The following is a 24,447-nucleotide window of genomic DNA, read 5'->3' on the forward strand; positions in this document are numbered from 1 at the left end:
CACTCTTGTTCTTCCTGTGCATCTCATGAATGGTCTCGTGAAGGATTACTACTCCATCGAGTATATTTTGTCCTTGCATGGAAGGCGTTTGGGATGGCTGAACAACATGATCGACAACCGCATTGAGCCTGTTAGTCGCCACCTCGGTGAAGATTTTGAAGCTCACATTAAGGAGGCAAATCGGTCTAAACAGTTGAATCCGTTCAGCCTCCTTAGTCTTTGGCAACAAAACAATCTTGCCAAAATTAATCCTCGATAGGTCTAGTTGGTCGGCATGAAAAAAACTGAACAACTCCATTAGGTTAGTCTTGATGACATCCCAGAAGTTCTGATAGAAATCCGCGGGGAAACAATCAGGGCCTGGAGCTTTGTTATGTTCCATTTGGAACACCACAGCTTGTACCTCCTCTTTAGATAAAGGTGATGTCAGGATATCATTCTCTTCTGCCGTGACTTGTGAAATGTCCTTTGTTCAGGTCTCAACTAGAGTGAAGTTCCCTTCCTCTGGAGCCCCAAACAGACACTTGTAGTATTTGGTTATATAACGCTTGAGTTTGAAGCTAGATGGTTGTGCAAAGAAACCGTAGAGGAGATTGTCAAAACGACATGGCTTAAAGTGATGAACCAAGCCAACCACTCCAGGAAATACATACAGAGGAGACCCGCTCCCCTACTGTGTCGCCCCCGCGTGCGACCGGGAGGGAAAACCTAGTGCCGCCGCTAGGGCCTCCCCCTCCATCTATCTCTTCCTCCCTCGCCACCGCCAGAGGGTGCGTCCGGGTGAAGCCCAGTCGGCACTAACGGGAACTGGGAGATCTTGTTTCCTTTCTTGGATGGGCGACACGCGCCGTGGCTTCTGGCTTGGATGTAGCGCTAGGCGTTGGGCACTGCTTCATAACAGCACGCCGGATCCAGTCGGCGACAGGTCGTGGCGCAACAGGCGACGAGCCATGCTCAATGGCAGGGCGATGGAGGCGGGGCACACTTGGCAGGTGGTGCAGGCGGCTGCAATGGTGGCTGGCCCAGATCCGCCCGATCTGGTGGTGTGGGTCGTGGGCGACAAGATCCATGGGCGGCCACCCCTGCCTCGGTGATGGGTTGGTGGGGGTGTCGGCATAGTGATGGTGGTTTGCTAGGCGTGTTGGTCGTATTCACGTCGGGGCCTTCCTGGTCTGGCACATGGACGTCGGCGGGCGACACGAGGAGGCATCTTCGGTCAGTTCCCTTGGTTGCTATTGCGGATTTGGTGTTCCTCATCGCTGGGAGCGCGATTGTCGGCGGCCTTGTGGGGATGGGTGATGGCTGCCATGGTGGGGCGACATGGGGGTGTGCTCGGTGGGGAGCTCGGTAGGAGGGATGGGTTACCCCGATGTGGTTTGGTCACTTCTACTTGTGAGCTGTGTTGAGATTTTTCCCAAAGAGGAAGGGTGAAGAAATATAGTAGCGGACATTATTTCCCTCAGTGAGAACCAAGGTTATTGAACCAATAGGAGAACCACGCAAATGCCTAGTGAACAGCACCTACACACACATGAGCAAATACTTGCACCCAATGCGGACAAGAGGGTTGTCAATCCCCTTGAACTCGTTACCTGCAAGGATTAAATCCGGTAATGATAGATAGATAAATTGCAAAGTAAAATAAAAAGAGTAAAATTGCAGCAAGGTATTTTTGGTTTTTGTAATATGATTAAGATAGACCCGAGGGCCATACTTTTCACTATAGGCTTCTCTCTCAAAAAAATAGCATACGGTGGGTAGACAAATTACTGTTGGGAAATTCATAGAAAAACCCATAGTTATGATGTTATTCATGTCAATGATCATGTATATAGTCATTACGTACATGACAAGTAGACCGAAACAATTCTGCATCTACTACTATTACTCCACCAATCGATCGACTCCTCCTTGCATCTATGGTATTAAGTTCATGACAAATAGAGTAACGCTTTAAGCAAGATGACATAATGTAGGTAGAATAAAACCAAGAAAAATGATTAAACCCTGCCGTTTTACCCTTAGTAGCAACTATACAATATGTGCCTCACCACCCCTTCAGTCACGAGGTGAGGACACCGCAAGATTGAAACCACTACAAAGCACCTCTCCCTCTCCCATTGAAGACAAATCAATCTAGTTGGTCAAACCAAACGAATAGATCAAAGAGAAATACAAAGCTATAATAATCATGCATAATAAAGTTCATAAAAGACTCCATTACTTTCAATGAATAATCTGATCATAAACCCACAATTCATTAGATCCCAACAAACACACCACAAAATAAGATTACATCGGAATGATCTCCGAAGGGAACATTGTATTGAAGATCAAAGAGAGAGAAGAAGCCATCTAGCTAATCACTATGGACCCGTAGGTCTAAGGTGAACTACTCACACATCATCGGAGGTGCAGCAAGGTTGATGTAGAAGCCCTCTGTGATTGATTCCCCCTCCGACAGAGTACCAAAAAAGGTCTCTAGATGAGATCGCGGAAGAACAGAAGCCTGCAATGGCGAAAAAATTGTTTTGGGTGTCTCTCTGGAGTTTTTGGAGTATTTGAGAAATTATAGCGCTAGAATTAGGTCAGACAAAGCCACGAGGGGGCCACAAGGCATTAGGGAGTGCCTACCCCCAAGGCGCGCCATGTTGCCTTGTCGTCTCCTCGCAGGTCTTCTGGTCCTCCATGAAGCTTCTGGGTTTCTTATGTCTAGAAAAAATTCTCAAAGAGTTCGTAGAATTTGGGCCCGTTTGTTATATACTTTTGTAAAACTAAAAACAAGCAGAAAACATCAACTAGCACTAGACACTGAGTTAATAGGTTACTCCCAAAATTTATATAAAATTGCATATAAAGTATCTAAGATTGATAATATAATAGCATGAAATAATCAAAAATTGTAGATACGTTGGAGATGTATCAGTCACGTGTCACCGGCATAGGGGTGTGCCGATCCGGATGCGTCTGCTCCTCTTTCTCCCCCTTTCCTCAACCGCGGGTGGGTTGGCGCAGGTCTGCCGATGTTCGGGGCGGAGCGTCTGCTGGAGGCTCTGTCGGTCATGGGCTGCCGGTTGGGCCAAAGCCGGGGCCTTTGTGTGGTCTCGGGGTTGTCTGGTTGTAGTGCGGTGGCGTTGGCAGCGAGAGGCGCGGTGTTCGTGGGCAGAGCACGTGTCTCGGGTGCGTGCGGGCAACCATGGCCATGATACGTCTCCAACGTATCTACTTTTCCTAATGATTTTCCTCTTGTTTTGGACTCTATTTTGCATGATTTGAATGAAACTAACCCCGGATTTACGTTGTTTTTAGCAGAACTACCATGGTGTTGTTTTTGTGCAGAACTACCATGGTGTTGTTTTTGTGCAGAACTACCATGGTGTTGTTTTTGTGCAGAAATAAAAGTTCTCAGAATGGAATGAAACTTTGCGAGGATTTTTTATACAATAAACAAAAATTGCTGGAGCCAAGATCCACCAGAGGGGGGCACTTGGGTGGGCCCAACCCACCAGGGCGCGCGCCCCTCCTGGCGCGCCCAGGTGGGTTGTCCCCACCTGGTGGCCCCGCAGACCCTGAAACTGACGCTATAAAATCCTATTTTCCAGAAAAAAATCAGGGAGAAAGAATGGACACGATCCACGAGACGGAGCCATCATCACCTCCTGTTCTTCATCGGGAGGCCAGATCTGGAGTCCGTTTGGGGCTCCAGAGAGGGGGATCTTAGTTCTTCGTCATCATCAACCCTTCTCCATCGCCAATTCCATGATGCTTCCCACCGGGAGTGAGTAATTCCTTTGTAGGCTCACTGGTTGGTGAGGAGTTGGATGAGATTCATCATGTAATCGAGTTAGTTTTGTTAGGGCTTGATCCCTAGTATCCACTATGTTCTAAGATTGATGTTGCTATGACTTTGCCATGCTTAATGCTTGTCACTTTGGGCCCGGGTGCCATGATTTCAGATCTGAACCATTTATATTATCACCATTATATCCATGTTCTAGATCCAATCTTGCAACTTATAGTCACCTACTACGTGTTATGATCCGGCAACCCGGAGTGACAATAGTCGGGACCCCTCCCGGTGATGACCGTAGTTTGAGGAGTTCATGTATTCACTATGTGTTAATGCTTTGTTCCGGTTCTCTATTAAAAGGAGGCCTTAGTATCCCTTAGTTTCCAATAGGACCCCGCTGCCATGGGAGGGTAGGACAAAAGATGTCATGCAAGTTCTTTCCATAAGCACGTATGACTATTTACGGAATACACACCTACATTATATTGATGAACTGGAGCTAGTGCTGTATCGCCCTAGGTTATAACTGTCTCATGATGAATATCATCCAACAAGTCACCGATCCAATGCCTACGAATTTATCTTATATTGTTCTTGCTAAGTTACTACTACTATCATTACAGTTGCACTTGTTACAAAACTACTGCTATCACTGTTACCGTTACTGTTACTGTTGTCACTATTATAAAAACTATCATATTACTTTGCTACTAATCACATTGCTGCAGATAATTAATCTCCAGGTGTGGTTGAATTGACAACTCAGCTGCTAATACCTTCAAATATTCTTTGGCTCCCCTTGTGTCGAATCTATAAATTTGGGTTGAATACTCTACCCTCGAAAATTGTTGTGATCCCCTATACTTGTGGGTTATCAAGACCTTTTTCTGGCGCCCTCGCCGGGAGCATAGCTATATTTGTTGAGTCACTTGGGATTATTATCAATTTATCACTATGAAGAATCTGAAGGATGCTAAGACTAATATTTTCCCTCAAAGACGAGGGGTGGTAAGGAACTGCCATCCAGTTCTGCTTTAGATTCACCTTCTGTTGTAAGTAAACTTGCAACACCACCACATGCTATTAATCTTGATATGTTGCAAGTTATTGATGATGCTACTTCTTCCATGGATAATGCTTATGATGATGCCAGTACCTTGCTTGATAATGATGATGTGCCACCTGGTGAATTTCTTGATAAACAAATTGCTAGAGTAATACACCATGATGTTGTTGAATCTGATGATGAGCTTGAAAAACTAAAACTCTTGAAACACCTACTAGAACTAGCCCTCCTAGATATGAATTGACTAAGGTACCGGAAGGCTATGTTATGAACGAGGAGACAACTAGAGATATTCTTTCTTGTAGGGATAGAGATGATCTAGAGAAATTATTATGCAAGTATAAAGAAAAATCTCTGAATGCTAGAATGAAATATGATTCTAAGTTTGCTACTTAACCGATCTTTATTGATGATAAGGATTATGAATTATCTGTCGACCCAGAGTTAATTACTTTGGTTGAATTTGATCCTTTCCATGGTTATGAAACTGAAACTGTTGTGGCACATCTTACTAAATTGAATGACATAGCCACCCTTTTTACTCATGATGAGAAAACCTGCCATTACTTTATTCTCAAATTATTTCCGTTCTCATTAAAGGGTGATGCTAAAGCTTGGTACAATACTCTTGCTCCTGGTTGTGTGCGTAGTCCCGAGGATATGATTTATTACTTCTCTGAAAAATATTTCCCTGCTCATAAGAAACAAGCTGCCTTGCAGGAAATATTTAACTTTGTGCAAACCAAAGAAGAGAGTGTCCCACAAGCTTGGGGGAGGCTTTGCCAATTACTTAATGCTTTGCCTGATCATCCTCTTAAGAAAAATGAAATACTTGATATCTTCTATAATGGACTAACCAATGCTTCTAGGGATTTCCTAGATAGTTGTGCTGGTTGTGTTTTTAGGGAATGAACTGTTGGGCTAGCTGAAGAATTATTGAATAATACATTGAAAAATTATGATGATTAGACTCTTCCTAAACCACCGCCTAAACCCACTCTGAAGAAGAGGATATATTATATATCAGTCCTGAAGATATGCAAGAGGCAAAGAAATCCATGAAGGAAAATGTATTAAAGCTGAGGATGTTAAAAATTTACCTCATATTGAAGAAATACATGGGCTTAATACACCACCATTGCGTAAGGTGGTAGAGGTAAATTCTCTTATGAAATTCAATGATAATGACAATCTTCACAATATGCACCCTAGCCAATGCCTTTACGAGTTTGAAAACTACATTAGAAAACAAGATCACTGATAACCCACAAGTATAGGGGATCACAACAGTTTTCGAGGGTAGAGTATTCAACCCAAATTTATTGATTCGACACAAGGGGAGCCAAAGAATATTCTCAAGTATTGGCAGATGAGTTGTCAATTCAACCACACCTGGAAACTTAATATCTGCAGCAAGGTATTTAGTAGCAAAGTAATATTTTTGGTTTTATAGTGATTGTAACAGTAGCAACGGAAAAGTAAATAAGAAAAGAACAATATAGGAAAAGCTCGTGGGCATTGGATCGGTGATGGAGAATTATGTCGGATGCAATCAATCGTGCAACAGTTATAACATAGGGTGACACATAATTAGCTCCAATTCCTCAATGTAATGTTGGCATGTATTCTGAATATAGTCATACGTGCTTATGGAAAAGAACTTGCATGACATCTTTTGTCCTACCCTCCCGTGGCAGCGGGCGTAGGTGTCAAAACCGGCGGATCTCAGGTAGGGGGTCCCGAACTGTGCGTCTAAGGTCGATGGTAACAGGAGACAGGGGACACAATGTTTTACCCAGGTTCGGGCCCTCTCTATGGAGGTAATACCCTATGTCCTGCTTGATTAATCTTGATGAATATGAGTATTACAAGAGTTGATCTAAGACGAGATCGTAATGGCTAAACCCTAGAGGCCTAGCTTGTATGGTTATGATAATGTTTGTCCTAATAATCTATCGACTAGCCAGGCCTTGGCTTATATAATGCACCAGAGGCCTAGGATAACAAGAGTCCTAGACGAATACGTTGGTGGAGAGGAGTCCTTGTCTTGATCACCATGTCTTGTGGAATACTCCTTGTATGCGGCATGGGCTGCCCGAAGTGGCCCATGAGTGAACCGCCATGGGGGTCCTCGGCCTGATCCACCTGGTCGGGAGACAATGTGGTGAGTACCCCCTAGTCCAGGACACCGTCAGTAGCCCCCTGAACTGGTCTTCAAGTTGGGGACGCTCCTCGATCCTTCCGAACTGTTCTTCATCTTCGGTCGTCGGTCTTGAAAACTGGTTCAACAAATCTTCTCGTCTTAGATCTTGAGGATCGCCAAAGTGAATCCGAAGGGTTTACACATCGGGTATCCGAGGATCCCCTTTAAGTTTCCGGCCTTTATCAATGCCTTGTTATTTTTATGCCACACCTTGGGTTTGAAGTTGTTCTCGGGCGGCGGTGTCCTCTTGCGTCCGAGCTCCAACGCCGGACTGCATTCGAGGTATCTTTTATAGCCGAGCACCAATGCAGAATTGCATCCGAGCTCTAGCACCGGACTGTATCCGAGCTCCAACACCGGACTGTATCCAAGGTGTCATAGATCACCTTGGTTCAAAAAAGTTGAAGGAGTTTAGCCGAGCTCAATGCTGGAAATGCCCTCTATGGAGCCAGCCACTGGCGCACAAGCTTTATGCCGGACTGCTTCTGAGGTGGTGCACCACCCCGACCGCGGGCCAATTTTTTGTCAATATTTTTGATTGGTGCAATTTATTCTCTGCCGAGATATATAGCTAGTATATGTATATCCAGTAGCCCTCAAGGTGTGTGTCGGTCTAAAACCCAAGATGCACCTAAAGGAAAACATAAAACTGATGATCCTAGTAGCCCCTGAGGCTCAGGTCGATTTGCAAAATCTGCCTAAGGATCAACTCCTAGCTTGGCAGCATACGTAGGAATAGAAACGCAGTGTATTATATTAGAGGTAATAGTGATCGGCGGACGGTCCCCTGAGAGTGGGTCGTGAGAAGCCGCCGTGATATATCAGCTTGTTGCCGGATAAGTCCCAGACGGTACTTATTATTGTCCGAAGACGGGCTTGTCCATAGTTCGGTCATGCCGAACACTATGCACTTTGAATTTTCTGCATTGAATAGGCAATGTAGTAGCCCCCGAGCCACTGGTCGGGTGGCAACACTAGATCAGGGGATCGATGTGACCATTTAATATTTATAAATAATGAGCGCGAAGCCCAGTAGCCCCTGAGCCTTAATGTGGATACGGTGGCCGAATTAAGGATCGATATCCGGAGTAAATCACAAATTATGTGTAATGATTCTATGTATCCAAGTACTTGATGTCTACTACACAACCATCTTCTTGTAGACGTTGTTGGGCCTCCAAGTGCAGAGGTTTGTAGGACAGTAGCAAATTTCCCTCAAGTGGATGACCTAAGGTTTATCAATCCGTGGGAGGCGTAGGATAAAGATGGTCTCTCTCAAGCAACCCTGCAACCAAATAACAAAGAGTCTCTTGTGTCCCCAACACACCCAATACAATGGTAAATTGTATAGGTGCACTAGTTCAGCAAAGAGATGGTGATACAAGTGCAATATGGATGGTAGATATAGGTTTTCGTAATCTCAAAATATAAAAACAGCAAGGTAACTAATGATAAAAGTGAGCGTAAATGGTATTGCAATGCGTTGAAACAAGGCCTAGGGTTCATTCTTTCACTAGTGCAAGTTCTCTCAACAATAATAACATAACTGGATCACATAACTATCCCTCAACATGCAACGAAGAGTCACTCCAAAGTCCTAATAGCAGAGAACAAATGAAGAGATTATGGTAGGGTACCAAACCACCTCAAAGTTATTCTTTCTAATCGATCTATTCAAGAGTCCGTAGTAAAATAACATGAAGCTATTCTTTCCGTTCAATCTATCCTAGAGTTCGTACTAGAATAACACCTTAAGACACAAATCAATCAAAACCCCAATGTCACCTAGATATTCCAATGTCACCTCAAGTATCCGCAAGTATGATTATATGATATGCATCACACAATCTCAGATTCATCTATTCAAACCAACACAAAGTACTTCAAAGAGTGTTGTCGGTGTCAAAACCGGCAGATCTCGGGTAGGGGGTCCCTGTTGGGGAACGTAGCAGAACTTTAAAATTTTCTACGCATCACCAAGATCAATCTATGGAGTCATCTAGCAACGAGGGAGAGGGGATTGCATCTACATACTCTTGTAGATCGCGAGCGGAAGCGTTCAAGAGAACGGGGTTGATGGAGTCGTACTCGTCGTGATCGAAATCACCGATGACCGAGCGCCGAACGGACGGCACCTCCGTGTTCAACACACGTACGGTTGGGGAAGACGTCTCCTCCTTCTTGATCTAGCAAGGGGAAGGAGAGGTTGATGGAGATCCAACAGCACGACATCATGGTGATGGAAGCAGCGGTGATCTCGGTAGGGCTTCGCCAAGCTCCAATGAGAGAGAGAGGTGTTACGAGGGGAGAGGGAGGCGCCAGGGACTTGGGTGCGGCTGCCCTCCCTCCCCCCACTCTATATAGGACCCCTAGGGGGCGCCGGCCCTAGGAGATCCAATCTCCAAGGGGGGGCGGCGGCCAAGGGGGGGACTTGCCCCCCAAGTCAGGTGGGGCACCCCCCACCCCTAGGGTTTCCAACCCTAGGCATAGGGGGAGGCCCATGGGGTGCGCACCAGCCCACCAGGGGCTGGTTCCCCTCCCACTTCAGCCCATGGGGCCCTCCGGGATAGGTGGCCCCACCCGGTGGACCCCCGGGACCCTTCCGGCGGTCCCGGTACAATACCGATTACCCCCGAAACTTTCCCGATGGCCGAAACTGGACTTCCTATATATAAATCTTCACCTCCGGACCATTCCGGAACTCCTCGTGACGTCCGGGATCTCATCCGGGACTCCAAAGAACTTTCGGGTTACCGCATACTAACATCTCTACAACCCTAGCGTTACCGAACCTTAAGTGTGTAGACACTACGGGTTCGGGAGACATGCAGACGTGACCGAGACGACTCTCCGGTCAATAACCAACAGCGGGATCTAGATACCCATGTTGGCTCCCACATGTTCCACGATGATCTCATCGGATGAACCATGATGTCGAGGATTCAATCAATCCCGTATTCAATTCCCTTTGTCAATCGGTACGTTACTTGCCCGAGATTCGATCGTCGGTATCCCAATACCTCGTTCAATCTTGTTACCGGCAAGTCACTTTACTCGTACTGTAATGCATGATTGCGTGACCAAACACTTGGTCACATTGAGCTCATTATGATGATGCATTACCGAGTGGGCCCATAGATACCTCTCCGTCATACAGAGTGACAAATCCCAATCTCGATCCGTGTCAACCCAACAGATACTTTCGGGGATACCTGTAGTATACCTTTATAGTCACCCAGTTACGTTTTGACGTTTGGTACACCCAAAGCACTCCTACGGCATCCGGGAGTTACATGATCTCATGGTCTAAGGAAATGATACTTGACATTGGAAAAGCTCTAGCAAACGAACTACACGATCTTGTGCTATGCTTAGGATTGGGTCTTGTCCATCACATCATTCTCCTAATGATGTGATCCCGTTATCAATGACATCCAATCTCCATAGTCAGGAAACCATGACTATCTATTGATCAATGAGCTAGTTAACTAGAGGCTCACTAGGGACATGTTATGGTCTATGTATTCACACATATATTATGATTTCCGGATAACACAATTATAGCATGAATAATAGACAATTATCATGAACAAGGAAATATAATACTAATCATTTTATTATTGCCTCTAGGGCATATTTCCAACAGTCTCCCACTTGCACTAGAGTCTATAATCTAGTTACATTATGATGAATCGAACACCCATAGAGTTTTGGTGTTGATCATGTTTTGCTCGCGGAAGAGGTTTAGTCAACGGATCTGCGACATTCAGATCCGTATGTACTTTGCAAATATCCATGTCTCCATCTTGAAAATTTTCACGAATGGAGTTGAAGCGACGCTTGATGTCCTGGTCTTCTTGTGAAACCTGGGCTCCTTGGCAAGGGTAATAGCTCTAGTGTTGTCACAGAAGAGAGTGATCGGCCCCAACGCATTGGGTATGACTGCTAGGTCGGTGATGAACTCCTTCATCCAGATTGCTTCATGTGCTGCCTCCGAGGCTGCCATGTACTCCGCTTCACATGTAGATCCTTCCATGACGCTTTGCTTGCAACTGCACCAGCTTACTGCCCCACCATTCAAAATATACACGTATCTGGTTTGTGACTTAGAGTCATCCAGATCTGTGTCGAAGCTAGCGTCGACGTAACCCTTTACGACGAGCTCCTGGTCAGCTCCATATATGAGAAACATATCCTTAGTCCTTTTCATGTACTTCAGGATGTTCTTGACCGCTGTCCAGTGTTCCATGCCGGGATTACTTTGGTACCTTCCTACCAAACTCACGGCAAGGTTTACATCAGGTCTAGTACACAACATGGCATACATGATAGACCCTATGGCTGAGGCATAGGGGACGACACTCATCTTTTCTCTATCTTCTGCCGTGGTCGGACATTGAGTTGAGCTCAATTTCACACCTTGCAACACAGGCAAGAACCCCTTCTTGGACTGATCCATATTGAACTTCTTCAATATCTTATCAAGGTATGTGCTTTTTGAAAGACCTATGAGGCGTCTCGATCTATCTCTATAGATCTTGATGCCTAATATGTAAGCAACTTCTCCAAGGTCCTTCATTGGAAAACACTTATTCAAGTAGGCCTTAATACTCTCCAAAAGTTCTATATCATTTCCCATCAAAAGTATGTCATCCACATATAATATGAGAAATGCTACAGAGCTCCCACTCACTTTCTTGTAAATGCAGGCTTCTCCATAAGTCTGCATAAACCCAAATGCTTTGATCATTTCATTAAAGCGAATGTTCCAACTCCGAGATGCTTGCACCAGCCCATAGATGGAGCGTTGGAGCTTGCATACCTTGTTAGCATTCTTAGGATCGACAAAACCTTCCGGCTGCATCATATACAATTCTTCCTTAAGAAAGCCATTAAGGAATGCCATTTTGACGTCCATTTGCCATATCTCATAATCATAGTATGCGGCAATTGCTAACATGATTCGGACGGACTTCAGCTTCGCTACGGGTGAGAAGGTCTCATCGTAGTCAACCCCTTGAACTTGTCGATAACCCTTAGCGGCAAGTCGAGCCTTATAGATGGTAACATTACCATCCGCGTCCGTCTTCTTCTTAAAGATCCATTTATTCTCTATCGCTCGCTGATCAACGGGCAAGTGTCGGTGTACAAAAAGAGGGGTACACTTTTTGTACCCCTATAACTGTGCACGGGCAGTCTAAGCCACGGGCACCACCACACTGAGCAAGGCAAGGGAGGTGAGCCAAGGTAAGGCTGAAGCTCAGGAGAAGCAGAACGACGCCAAGACCAAGACCACAAAGAGCAAAGGGGACGAAGCGGACCCCCCGGCAAGATCCTTGCCGGGAGGCGGTTTTAGCAAACCCAGCAAGACCCTTGTCGTGGCAGCTCGCCCCACACCTACGGAGTGAGTCACCCTTGAGTTCACTACCCCCATGGGGCAAGGATTCGGGAGACATCCCCGTGGTGGCATGCAGATCTTTGTGAAGACATTCAAGATCAGGTACACCCTTTAGAAGATGATGATCCTTGGCGGGATCCCAGCCAAGGAGGACCACAAGCCCGGCAAGAGCCTTGCCGGGGATGACAACAGGTGCCACGGCAAGAACCTTGCCGGGGCCCCGGCAAGGCCCTTGCCAAGAACACCCGTAGGGCCACCATTAGGCCCACACCAGTCAAACCTCCACCACCGTTCGCATGCAGCTGCCGACCCAACCAGCTGGGCAGGCACCTGCGTGGCGGCATGCGGATCTTCGTGGAGACCCACCACTGCGCCACCTCAGCTGCCTGCCTGCCTACATGGCACCGCGGGCACCGCTGGCCAGGGCGCCTGTCGACACGAGAGGGAGCGGCGACGGACGAGACATGGCTCTCCCCCGTCCCCGATAAAGCAAGGACACCTGGGCAAGACGCATTAAATGCGCCTTGTCATGTAATGCAAGGGATAACCTCACATCACTGTACCCTTTCCACCTCGTGTGTGCCACTGTGGCAACCCCTTTCCTATAAAAGGAGGCCCGAGGCGACCAGGAGGGGGATTCAGCTTTTTGGAGCTCCTCACGCCCCATAGCTAGCTCAAGAACACAAATATAAAATCCACCAAAGCAGGAGTAGGGTTTCACGCATCCTCGCGGCCCGAACCTGGATAAACGAACCGTGTGCTATCTGTTTGATCCGCTCTTCTCACGACCCCGCGCCCCGCAACCGTAGTAGGGATTCTTGTGATCCCATAGGTGTCGTTCCCACCGACAGCAAGTCTGTCAAAGTCCATACTTTGTTTTCATACATGGATCCTATCTCGGATTGCATAGCTTCAAGCCATTTGTTGGAATCTGGGCCCGCCATTGCTTCTTCATAGTTTGAAGGTTCATCGTTGTCTAACAACATGATTTCCAGGACAGGGTTGCCATACCATTCTGGTGTGGAATGTGTCCTTGTGGACCTTCGAAGTTTAGTAGCAACTTGATCCGAAGTACCTTGATCATTATCATTAACTTCCTCTCTAGTCGGTGCAGGCACCACAGGAACATCTTCCTGAGCTGCGCTACTTTCCGGTTCAAGAGGCAGTACTTCATCGAGTTCTACTTTCCTCCCACTTACTTCTCTCGAGAGAAACTCTTTCTCCAGAAAGGACCCGTTCTTGGCAACAAAGATCTTGCCTTCGGATCTGAGGTAGAAGGTATACCCAATGGTTTCCTTAGGGTATCCTATGAAGACGCATTTTTTCGACTTGGGTTTGAGCTTTTCAGGTTGAAGTTTCTTGACATAAGCATCGCATCCCCAAACTTTTAGAAACGACAGCTTAGGTTTCTTCCCAAACCATAATTCATACGGTGTCGTCTCAACGGATTTAGACAGTGCCCTATTTAAAGTGAATGTAGCTGTCTCTAGAGCGTATCCCCAAAATGATAGCGGTAAATCAGTGAGTGACATCATAGATTGCACCATATCCAATAGGGTGCGATTACGACATTCGGACACACCGTTAGCTGAGGTGTTCCAGGCGGCGTGAGTTGTGAAACGATTCCACATTTCCTTAAGTGCGTACCAAATTCGTGACTTAAATATTCTCCCCCATGATCTGATCGTAAGAATTTTATCTTTTGGTCATGTTGATTCTCTACCTCATTTTGAAATTCCTTGAACTTTTCAAAGGTCTCAGACTTGTGTTTCATCAAATAGATATACCCATATCTACTTAAGTCATCAGTGAGAGTGAGCACATAACGATAGCCACCGCAAGCCTCAACGCTCATTGGACCGCACACATTAGTATATATAATGTCCAATAAGTTGGTTGCTCGCTCCATTGTTCCGGAGAACGGAGTCTTGGTCATTTTACCCATGAGGCATGGTTCACACGTGTCAAATGATTCGAGATCAAGAGACTCCAAAAGTCCATCCGTATGGAGCTTCTTCATGCGTTTGACACCAATGTGACCAAGGCGGCAGTGGCACAGATATGTGGGACTATCATTATCAATCTTACATCTTTTGGTATTCACACTATGAATATGTGTAACATCATGTTCGAGATTCATTAAGAATAAACCATTGACCAGCGGAGCATGACCATAAAACATATCTCTCATATAAATAGAACAACCATTATTCTCGGATTTAAATGAGTAGCCATCTCGTATCAAACGAGATCCAGATACAATGTTCGTGCTCAAAGCTGGCACTAAATAACAATTATTGAGGTTTAAAACTAATCCCGTAGGTAAATGTAGAGGTAGCGTGCCGACGGCGATCACATCGACCTTGGAACCATTCCCAACGTGCATCATCACCTCGTCCTTCGCCAGTCTCCGCTTATTCCTCAGCTCCTGTTTTGAGTTACAAATGTGAGCAACCACACCGGTATCAAATACCCAAAAGCTACTACGAGTACTGGTAAGGTACACATCAATTACATGTATATCACATATACCTTTAGTGTTGCCGGCCTTCTTGTCCGCTAAGTATTTGGGGCAGTTCCGCTTCCAATGTCCCTTTCCCTTGCAATAAAGCACTCAGTCTCAGGTTTGGGTCCATTCTTTGACTTCTTCCCGGCAACTGGTTTACCGGGCGCGGCAACTCCCTTGCCGTCCTTCTTGAAATTCTTCTTACCCTTGCCTTTCTTGAAACTAGTGGTTTTATTGACCATCAACACTTGATGTTCCTTTTTGATTTCCACCTCTGCTGATTTCAGCATTGAAAATACTTCAGGAATAGTTTTCACCATCCCCTGCATGTTGTAGTTCATCACAAAGCTCTTGTAGCTAGGTGGGAGCGACTGAAGGATTCTGTCAATGACTGCCTCGTCCGGGAGGTTAATGTCCAGCTGGGACAAGCGGTTGTGCAACCCAGACATTTTGAGTATGTGCTCACTGACAGAACTATTTTCCTCCATCTTACAACTGTAGAACTTGTCGGAGACTTCATATCTCTTGACCCGGGCATGAGCTTGGAAAACCATTTTCAGCTCTTCGAACATCTCATATGCACCGTGTTGCTCAAAACGCTTTTGGAGCCCCGGTTCTAAGCTGTAAAGCATGCCACACTGCACGAGGGAGTAATCATCAGCACGCGACTGCCAAGCGTTCATAACATCTTGGTTCTCTGGGATGGGTGCTGCACCTAGCGGTGCTTCTAGGACATATGCTTTCTTGGCAGCTATGAGGATGATCCTCAGGTTCCGGACCCAGTCCGTATAGTTGCTGCCATCATCTTTCAGCTTGGTTTTCTCTAGGAACGCGTTGAAGTTGAGGTTGACATGAGCGTTGGCCATTTGATCTACAAGACATTTTGCAAAGGTTTTTAGACTAAGTTCATGATAATTAAGTTCATCTAATCAAATTATTTAATGAACTCCCACTCAGACAGACACCCCTCTAGTCATCTAAGTGATACATGATCCGAGTCAACTAGGCCGTGTCCGATCATCACGTGAGACGGACTAGTCATCATCGGTGAACATCTTCATGTTGATCGTATCTTCTATACGACTCATGTTCGACCTTTCGATCTTCCGTGTTCTGAGGCCATGTATGTACATGCTAGGCTCGTCAAGTCAACCTAAGTGTATTGCGTGTGTAAATCTGGCTTACACCCATTGTATTCGAACGTTAGAATCTATCACACCCGATCATCACGTGGTGCTTCGAAACAACGAACCTTCGCAACGGTGCACAGTTAGGGGGAACACTTTCTTGAAATTATTGTGAGGGGTCATCTTATTTACTACCGTCGTTCTAAGCAAATAAGAAGCAAAAACATGATAAACATCACATGCAATCAAATAGTGACATGATATGGCCAATATCATTTGCTCCTTTTGATCTCCATCTTCGGGGCGCCATGATCATCATCGTCACCGGCATGACACCATGATCTCCATCATCATGATCTCCATCATCGTGTCTTCATGAAGTTGTCTCGTCATCTATTACTTCTACTACTATGGCTAACGGTTTAGCAATAAAGTAAAGTAATTACATGACGTTTATATTGACACGCAGGTCATAAATAAATTAAGACAACTCCTATGGCTCCTACCAGTTGTCATACTCATCGACATGCAAGTCGTGATTCCTATTACAAGAACATGATCAATCTCATACATCACATATATCATTCATCACATCCTTTTGGCCATATCACATCACATGGCATAAGCTGCAAAAACAAGTTAGACGTCCTTTAATTGTTGTTGCATGTTTTTACGTGGCCGCTATAGGTTTCTAGCAAGAACGTCTCTTACCTATGTCAAAACCACAACGTGATATGCCAATTTCTATTTACCCTTCATAAGGACCCTTTTCATCGAATCCGATCTGACTAAAGTGGGAGAGACAGACACCCGCTAGCCACCTTATGCAACTAGTGCATGTCAGTCGGTGGAACCAGTCTCATGTAAGCATACGTGTAAGGTCGGTCCGGGCCGCTTCATCCCACGATGCCGCCGAATCAAGATAAGACTAGTAACGGCAAGTAAATTGACAACATCAACGCCCACAACAACTTGTGTTCTACTCGTGCATAGAAACTACGCATAGACCTAGCTCATGATGCCACTGTTGGGGAATGTAGCAGAATTTTAAAATTTTCTATGCATCACCAAGATCAATCTATGGAGTCATCTAGCAATGAGGGAGAGGGGAGTGCATCTACATACCCTTGTAGATCGTGAGCGGAAGCGTCCAAGAGAACGGGGTTGATGGAGTCGTACTTGTCGTGATCCAAATCACCGATGACCGAGCGCCAAACGGACGGCACCTCCGCGTTCAACACACGTACGGTTGGGGAAGACGTCTCCTCCTTCTTGATCCAGCAAGGGGAAGGAGAGGTTGATGGAGATCCAGCAGCACGACGGCGTGGTGATGGAAGCAGCGGTGATCTCGGCAGGGCTTCGCCAAGCTCCAATGAGAGAGAGAGGTGTTACGAGGGGAGAGGGAGGCGCCAGGGACTTGGGTGCGGCTGCCCTCCCCCCCAGTATATATAGGACCCCTAGGGGGGGCACCAGCCCTAGGAGATCCAATCTCCAAGGGGGCGGTGGCCAAGGGGGGGACTTGCCCGCCAAGTCAGGTGGGGCGCCCCCACCCCTAGGGTTTCCAACCCTAGGCGCAGGGGGAGGCCCATGGGGGGCGCACCAGCCCACCAAGGGCTGGTTCCCCTCCCACTTCAGCCCATGGGGCCCTCCGAGATAGGTGGCCCCACCCGGTGGACCCCCGGGACCCTTCCGGTGGTCCCGGTACAATACCGATTACCCCCGAAACTTTCCCGATGGCCGAAACTGGACTTCCTATATATAAATCTTCACCTCCGAACCATTCCGGAACTCCTCGTGACGTCCGGGATCTCATCTGGGACTCCGAACAACTTTCGGGTTACCGCATACTAATATCTCTACAACCCTAGCGTCACCGAACCTTAAGTGTGTAGACCCTACGGGTTCGGGAGACATGCAGACATGACCGAGACGACTCTCCGGTCAATAACCAACAGCGGGATCTGGATACCCATGTTGGCTCCCACATGTTCCACAATGATCTCATCAGATGAACCACGTTGTCGAGGATTCAATCAATCCCGTATTCAATTCCCTTTGTCAATCGGTACGTACTTGCCCGAGATTCGATCGTCGGTATCCCAATACCTCGTTCAATCTCGTTACCGGCAAGTCACTTTACTCGTACCGAAATGCATGATCCTGTGACCAAACACTTGGTCACATTGAGCTCATTATGATGATGCATTACCGAGTGGGCCCACAGATACCTCTCTGTCATATGGAGTGACAAATCCTAGTCTCGATCCGTGTCAACCCAACAGATACTTTCGGGGATACCTGTAGTATACCTTTATAGTCACCCAGTTACGTTGTGACGTTTGGTACACCCAAAGCACTCCTACGGCATCCGGGAGTTACACGATCTCATGGTCGAAGGAAATGATACTTGACATTGGAAAAGCTCTAGCAAACGAACTACATGATCTTGTGCTGTGCTTAGGATTGGGTCTTGTCCATCACATCATTCTCCTATTGATGTGATCCCGTTATCAATGACATCCAATGTCCATAGTCAGGAAACCATGACTATGTATTGATCAACGAGCTAGTTAACTAGAGGCTCACTAGGGACATGTTATGGTCTATCTATTCACACATGTATTATGATTTCCGGATAACACAATTATAGCATGAATAATAGACAATTATCATGAACAAGGAAATATAATAATAATCATTTTATTATTGCCTCTAGGGCATATTTCCAACAGTCCCGAACCGTGCGTCTAAGGCGGATGGTAACAAAAGACAGGGACACGATGTTTTACCCAGGTTCGGGCCCTCTTGAGGCCTTGTTCGGTTAGACAGGGTTTGGAGAGGTTTGAAAGGGATTGGAGGGGATTAAATCCCTTGCAAGTTAAAATTCACCTCAAACCCCCCCAATCCCCTCCAATCCCTGTGGCAAGGGGATTAAACGAACAGGGCTTGATGGAGGTAAAACCCTACGTCCTACTTGATTAATATTGATGATATGGGTAGTACAAGAGTAGATCTACCACGAGATCAGAGAGGCTAAACCCTAGAAGCTACCCTATGGTATGATTGTATGTTGTCCTACGGACTAAAACCCCTCCGGTTTATATAGACACCAGAGGGGGCTAGGGTTACACAAGGTCGGTTACAAAGGAGGAGATATACACATCCGTATTGCCTAGCTTGCCTTCCATGCCAAGTAGAGTCTCATTCGGACATGAGACGAAGTCTTCAATCTTGTATCTTCATAGTCCAACAGTCCGGCCAAAGGATATAATCCGGATGTCCGGATACCCCCTAATCCAGGACTTCCTCAGTAGCCCCCGAACTAGGCTTCAATGACGATGAGTCCGGTGCGCATTATTGTCTTCGGCATTGCAAGGCGGGTTCTTCTCCATCTTTCGAACGTTTGTAAAGCAGTGTCCGGTCCCATAAGTGTTTGGACCTCTTGGCTTCTATGCCCAATAAGGGCTTTCTCCTACACGTCAAGTGAATACGAGGCGCCAGGGCATTTTTACATTCGCCCCCCTAACCAGATAAATAAATTGTCTATTAAAGGGATGGGGATCCTTAGATCCGATCCATACCATCCTCCCCCAGTGAGAGTCCATCAGAGCGCGTTCTGGAAAGATCCATTCCAGCATGGCCGACCTCCGCAGCTCCTCCTCCCGCCCCCGAAGCCCTAAGCCCGGTGATTGGGAGACGTGTTCAGTCCCACACAGTTGTTTAGTCGAACTGCAGACTAAGGGATTTCTCCCTCCGGCGTACATGGTGCTCGTTCAAGCCGAGCTTGCCACCTATAATGGCAGGGAGCAAGCGGAGAGCTTTCCCCGTCCCTCCATGGGGGAATGGGTCTGCCTTATTCCCTATCTATTAAGGGGACTCGGATTTCCAATTCATCCATTCCTCCGCGGGCTCCTGGAGTTCTACGGCCTCCAATTACACAATTTCACCCCCGCCTCCATCCTACATATCGCCGGCTATGTGGCTCTCTGCGAGTTGTTCCTGGGCTGCGAGGCTCACTTTGAGCTGTGGAAAAGGCTATTTTGCCTCGTCGCTCGCACACAGAGGGGGTCACTTTATCAAGTGGGCGGAGCCGAAATATGGCGCATCGCCGATACCGGATACATGTCCGGTACTCCGAAGAAGTCACCCGATGACTGGCCTTCAGAATGGTTTTATATGGAGGATGTTCCCCTTCCGGACCCTATTCGGCAGGGTCTTCCTGAGTTCAACAATGCTCCTCTGAAGAAATGCCGAAGTTGGCGCCCACGGAGCCCCCAGGTGGAAGACAACGGAGAAGTCCTCTATCTAATGAACCGAATTAAAGCACTGGCTCGATCAGGATTGATAGTAATCGAAGTTATGTCGATTTGCATAATGCGGGGAGTGCAACCACTTCAATATCGTGGGCACCCCTTGTGGTGTTATAACGGGGCGGATGACGCCACCCGCTGCGGGCGTAAGGGTCCGGACAATGCTGCCACTTTAGCGAAAAATTTGTCCAAGTTGTTCAAGGGTGAGGAAGAGGAGTTCTCCATGTACAATCCTCCAGGCTGGGTAAGTTATATCTCCCTGCTCCCATTTTTCCCACATTCTTTGTCGTAAGTATTCACCTTGCCACTTTGCGACAGGAACTGCGAAAAGCCATAAAGGAGGTCAGCAGCCCTTCTCCACAACCAGAGGACCCTGATCGGGCCCTTGACTCCAGACTTGAAGAAGATCCGGTCATATTCGTGGAGCTGATAGACCGGCAGTTCTATCAGTTAAGCTGCGACGAAGCCATAGTGGCCATTACGGCCGACTATCCTGGACTGCTCCCTGCATCACACGTAAGAAAAACCAAAAATCCCAACTCCAAAACTAGGATCCCCTTTTAGACACTTCACCCACCATATACACATGGCATATTTACAGGGAAGGCATTCGGGACGCCCTGCCGAACCCGCAACCACGCGCCAACAGGAGGCACCGAGGCCGGGTAGGCCAAAAAGGAAGGCGGTCAGGACGGAGATGCCGGTGCAAAGGTATAACAAACCCCGCTCCGTGGTTGTCGTCTTTCTCGAAATATAATGATGCCCGTGTTTTTTAACAGAAAAAACGCTCGCCGAAATATGTCCGGCGATGTTACCAATCACGCTTCCACCAGCCGGGTGCCAGGACCGAACATAGAGGCGGAAGCCGATATGGGGCGGGCGCCGGATAATCCCCCTACAGAGGATGCAAATAGATTATCCGCTACCAACTCAGAGGTGGAAAGTGCCATGAATCATAGGCGCCGCCGGGCCGTACTCCGTGATGCCTGTTTCTCGCCAGAGGCTTTTGATGCCTTCAATTCCGGAGAGGCGTACCTCCGAGCTGCTCAAGATGGTCTAGCCAGAGCCACGGATCAGTATGTAAAGGATGTACGGGTAAGTAAATCTGACGATTTATATGTATCAGTAGCCCCTGAGACTTGACACAGTTAGCAGAACTGATTTAAGGATCATCTTTATTGTGCAGGTTCTTACAGAGAAGAATACTAGGCTGTCACAGGAGCTAGAGGAATGCAAGACCCAGCTGCGGGCTGCTGTGGCCGCATTGCAGGAACCGAAAAAGTCACCTGCTGGTAACATTTACTTTAAAGAATGATGGTTACCATATAATGTGCGGCATGGCTATAGATCTAACAACAGATGTTGCAGATGAATCCGGAGGACCAGCATGTTATGCGATAGCTAGAGGCTGGCAAACGCGTGCTGACTGAGGTTAGGCGGGAGAAAAACAATCTCCAAGACGCCAATATTAAGCTGAGCGTGGAACTAAAAGACGTTCAGGGCCAGCTTGCAGACTCCGAGAAGGAGAATAAGCGGCTTCAGCGCAGCATTTTTAGTAAGTGCTTGAATGAATCCTTTTAAAGGAGTTCGGCGAAGAAGCCGACTAACAACGTTATGTCTGTAGGTATGCTGACGGGTCGTCCCGCGGAGCTAATTCCCAGGTCTATGGGTGATCTTCTATCCGAGCTGTCACATCTGCACGAACAAGTTCGGCAGGTGATGCGGGGTGTTGCCCAGACCTTGTGGCAGTCCGTCTCCCTGCCAGAGGGCGTTGCAGAGCTTGCGGAGAAGCTCAAGGGAGCATGGCGGCGCTTCCGATTATGGAAGATATCAGCCTACCGACAGGGTGCCAGAGAAGCCGGGGCCATGGTGAAGACGCGGTATACCAAGGCAGACCCAAATCACATGGCCGAGGTCGGACCTGTGGGGCCCGACAGAAAGGAGATCCCTGTTAGCTTAGTTTATGGGCAAGTAGAATTAGCCGCAAAGTATTCCCAACAGGATTGTAAGCTAGACCGCCTGTTGAATGGTACATAAGGGGAATTTAGTCAGTCTGCACGACTATGTAATGAAAGTGACATGTATAATGCCTTCTAGCCGGATTGTAGATCATTTGTCTCGGCGGACCTTTTCGCTTCAACCTCGGGACCCGATAGTCCGGAGTGTATCCGAATACCCGCGCAGTTATACAAGAACCGGGGTATGCGTGGAGACCAGGCATAGGGGTCATTAGTGCTTGAATAGACAAGTACCCAACTAGTTACGTTATATTACATGGTTAGTAAGAAACATCTTCCAGGGAGAATAGTTCCGTTAAGGGTTCCTTTCCCTGGGTAAGCATGCCCTAAAGTGCATGTCCGGACTGCGATAGGAAACACAGGAAAAACATCTGGGGGCAGATATGGATAATAAATAAAAATCATCTGTTGTTCACCGGTCAAATATTCCCTTAAGAACGCTAGCTTTCGGCTTCACCCAGTCTGAGGTACACATCCGGCTGACCCGGCAGTAACAATCGGGAGGTGCTCCCCTTATGCCCTAGCCGAATTAACGGGAACATAGGGCATAAATACAAGAGCCAGGCAACCCAGCTTGGCCAAAACTTAAGTCATATCGATGCATATAATGGAGAAAAAGGTACATGCGGAAGCATGACGCATGTGTGGGGCCTGAGCCGCAGATAAATAATTAAGCTTCTGTGAAAGAAGCCCCCAGGTATGATGAGCGCAGCTGGCGCATCTATAATGTGCAAGCGAGGCACAAGTTGGCCTTTGAAGGCCTAGAGAAAGAATAGAAGAAAGGAAGAAAGAAAAACAAGATAGATAATGTATATGCAAAAAATGGACAAATGGAGGGGACGAACGTAGAGTCCGGTGCTAGGCGTAGAATCTTCGGAGCCTGGCCATGTTCCATGGGTTCAGCTCGAGTCGACTAGTCGTTGCATCCCGCAGTCGGTACGCTCCACCGGTCATAACTTGGTCAATAATGAAGGGACCTTCCCATTTGGGCTCAAGCTTGTTCTTTTTCTTATCCGGCAGGCATAGAACTAGTTCACCGACATTATAAGTTTTGGCCCGTACTTCTCTGCTTTGGTATCTGCGAGCCTGTTGCTGGTAAAATGCGGAACGGGCTTTGGCTACGCCGCGCTCCTCCTCCAGGGTGTCCAGACTGTCCTGCCGATCGAGCTCGGCTTCTCTTTCTTCGTACATTTGCACTCGAGGTGAGTCATGAATTATGTCACAGGGCAAGACTGCCTCTGCGCCGTACACCATAAAGAAGGGTGTATATCCGGTACTACAATTCGGCGTGGTCCGCAGCCCCCAGAGTACGGAGTCGAGCTCCTCTACCCAGTGCGTGTTAGACTCCGTTAAGGAACACACTAATCTGGGTTTAATGCCGCTCATTATAAGACCGTTTGCTCGCTCGACTTGACCGTTGGTTTGTGGGTGATAGACTGAAGCATAATCGAGCTTGATGCCCATTTTGCTGCACCAGAGTTTTACCTCATCGGCTGTGAAGTTTGTGCCGTTGTCAGTGATGATGCTGTGGGGGACGCCATAATGGTGTACGACCCCAGATATGAAGTCTATCACCGGTCCAGATTCGGCTGTTTTAACAGGTTTGGCCTCTATCCATTTGGTGAATTTATCCACCATGACCAGTAAGTATTTTTTCTTGTGGGTTCCCCCTTTAAGGGGTCCAACCATGTCAAGCCCCCAGACCATGAAGGGCCACATAATGGGGATTGTTTGGAGGGCGGTGGGTGGCATGTGGCTTTGATTTGCAAAGAGCTGGCAACCGGCACAATGTTGGACCAAGTCATGTGCATCGGGCCGTTGGCCAACAGAATCTTGTACGGAAGGCCTTTCTTACAAGAGCCCGGGCTGCGGCATGGTGACCACTGAGTCCGGCGTGGATTTTTGCCAAAAGGTTCCGCCCTTCCTCTTCGGAGATGCACCTTTGAAGGACTCCAGTAGTGCTTTTTTATACAATTCTCCCTCGTGGACCCTGTAGGCCTTAGATCGCCGTACTATGCAGCGTGCCTCA

This window comes from Triticum dicoccoides, chromosome 5A (assembly GCF_002162155.2).
Source record: "Triticum dicoccoides isolate Atlit2015 ecotype Zavitan chromosome 5A, WEW_v2.0, whole genome shotgun sequence".
Classification (NCBI taxonomy): Eukaryota; Viridiplantae; Streptophyta; class Magnoliopsida; order Poales; family Poaceae; genus Triticum; species Triticum dicoccoides.